Raw genomic sequence first — 3,207 nt, 5'->3', positions numbered from 1 at the left:
AAAAAATTCAACTTTTGCTGTTATTTTTTAATCATTCTTTTAAGTGTAGCATGAACTAAAGTATGACAGAAAAGTTGATGATGTTGAGTGTTTTATTTGATTCCATACATAAGTCATAGTACAGCACAGAATAGTCTCCATTCCTACATCCACATCAGTGTTGCTACTGTAGCAGGGCATGGGGTCATCCCACAGATGACATCCTTCCCTTGTCAGCATGCTGACGGAGTAAACCTCTTTGGTCATGTGGACAAGGCGTCCAACCTCTTATCAGAAAGTCTGTGGTTCTAGACCCATCATGGGACTTGGAAGTGTTATGGCCTCTACACTAGTGTCAGAACAAGCACCTGCTACAGCATGTCTATTGTAACTGAAGGTAGAGATCAACATGGGTACTACAGGACAAGCAGAACACTACAGGACAAGCAGAACAAGCAGAACACTACAGGACAAGCAGGACACTACAGGACAAGCAGAACACTACAGGACAAGCAGAACACTACAGGACAAGCAGAATACTACAGGACAAGCAGAACACTACAGGACAAGCAGAATACTACAGGGCAAGCAGAATACTACAGGACAAGCAGAACACTACAGGACAAGCAGAACACTACAGGACAAGCAGAATACTACAGGGCAAGCAGAATACTACAGGACAAGCAGAACACTACAGGACAAGCAGAACACTACAGGACAAGCAGAACACTACAGGACAAGCAGAACACTACAGGACAAGCAGAATACTACAGGACAAGCAGAATACTACAGGACAAGCAGAACACTACAGGACAAGCAGAATACTACAGGGCAAGCAGAACACTACAGGACAAGCAGAATACTACAGGACAAGCAGAATACTACAGGAATGTTGCCATGGTTACTGTTAACCATTTCTAGCAACTGAATACAAAATACCATCACCATGTAGAAATTCTGCAAAGTGTAAAGTGTCCATCAACTTGACTTGATGAGAAAGTTTTACCTGCCCCATCATTGCAGGCAGTCTTAGTTTCTTGTGACAGCAATCCCCATTGAGGAGGGAAATATGGCAGATATAGCTCTCGGATCTCTGTACTACAAATATAGCTCATGGATCTTTGTTCATAGATCTCTGTACTACAAATATAGTTCATGGATCTCTGTAAAAATATAGCTGATGGATCTCTGCAGTACAATATAGCTCATGGATCTCTGTAGCACAAATATAGTTCATGGATCTCTTGTTACAAATATAGTTCATGGATCTCCATAGCACAAGCAAATATAGCTCATGGATCTTTATTCATAGATCTCTGTAAAACAAATATTGTTCATGTAAAGTATAGTTAATGGGATTCAATATAAGCCATTTAGTTTGAGAAATGTATTTGCTTGGTGATATCATTCACGTTTAATATCCAATATGGTAATGAATGCATGCAATCACGGCTGCTTGGAAACAGCTAAATGAAAGCCTAAATTCTGGACAATAAATCTTGACTGAAGTGTTGACATAAACAAATATCAGATAGTTTACGGACTGTGCAGTTTATCTTGGAAATGTTATAAGGGGCACATGTTTAAATAGTGAGGTAAGGGGCAGAATGACCTCACTTCCGCTAAGGTCATGCCTTACCTGTTTGATATTTCACGCAGGTATTGACTCTGTCAATGAATAAATGATCCTCAGTCTTCAATGCAGATTTTATACAGATATCTATTTTGATGTCAAAGTTCAAATTCGGCTAAATGAAAATCTTTTTCTGATTTTTTGTTGTGATGTTGAAATATGCAGCCACTTGAAAAATTATGTTTTTATATTTGTGCAATATATACTTAAAACGACATAAATTACCTTTTCCTTTTATGCAGAGAGAAGATATTTTCAATTATCTGACAGAGCATTGAGTACCGCCAGCGTGCTAACTTCCTTGAACAAACTCCATAGAATGTTGTTCAACAGGTTTTTGCAAGAAAATATTTTCTCTTTCATTACAGGATAACAGATTCATTCCATGAGCCCGACACAATAACAAAAAGAATTTGGAAATTATGTGTTGAGTGTTGGAAATTGCGTGTCACAGTGTTAGAAACTGCATGTTGCGTAAGAACATGTTTCATTATGCCGATCCAATATGTTTGAATATGATCAATATACAAGCTTGGTTATTTTTTATGATTTAATATTCACTTGAGAAGGTTTTTGTCAACTGTGCTTTTGAAGTTGGAGTATCTCATGTTTTATGTTGTACCCTGTTTTCTGTTTGACAACTTGTTTGGGGAGCCCAGAGATGGCAAATGTACACTACACACAGATAGTAAACCTGTCTAATTTTTACTTACCTAACCAAACCAAAGTTTTGTGTGTTTTTTGCTTCTGAGTTTGACACACAAAATACCAATAAAGTGTTTGTTGTAAAAGTAAAGCCTCTTTTTATCTCTTGTTTAAATCACTTATTTGGATCATTTGATTTGGATCAGTTGTTTTTGAACACTTGTTTTGATCACTTGATTTGATCACATGTTTTTGAACACTTGTTTTTGATCATTTGATTTGGATCACTTGTTTTTGATCATTTGATTTGGATCACTTGTTTTTGAACACTTCTTTTGACACTTGTATTTGATCACTTGTTTTTGATCACTTGTTTTTGAACACTTGTTTTTGATCACTTTATTTGATCATTTGTTTTTGATCACTTGTTTTTGATCACTTGTTTCTCCCAAACAGCAGGTTTGGTGTTGAAATCTAAAACCTTTTTTAAAAAATTTTAAATTGTGGGCTAGATGAAATAAAAACAATCTACAGCAGTTATTTCATATGGAAAGTCTCTGAGTTGCCTCCCTTCCTATATTGATGAACTTGCTGACTGAAAGTAGTTGACAGCTTCGGGGAAGAAAACATGACATTTCTATCTAAAATAATATAAAAATAAGATAAGTAAATATCCATGGCAGTACAAGTAAACAACTAATTGACAAGCATACTTGTCTTCTCGATGGTCCAAGTCATTTCATTTGTTTTCTCTGAAAGGTTTAATCTCTTTAACATAAATTACTGTGTCAAGATGTTTCATCCAAAAGTCAAGCTTTGCAAAGTTGAACACTTGAATCAACTTGGCTGATAAACTGCTTCCTGAAATAGAGCCAATGTTGCACGACCGTAACGTGCTCAGGTAGTTGTAGACACACGGACATGATGTCTTGCGTCTTCATGCTGCAGTG

The sequence above is a fragment of the Haliotis cracherodii genome, unplaced genomic scaffold (assembly GCF_022045235.1).
Source record: "Haliotis cracherodii isolate W230 unplaced genomic scaffold, xgHalCrac1.p SCAF_5, whole genome shotgun sequence".
NCBI lineage: Eukaryota > Metazoa > Mollusca > Gastropoda > Lepetellida > Haliotidae > Haliotis > Haliotis cracherodii.
Note: the sequence above shows the minus strand (reverse complement) of the source record.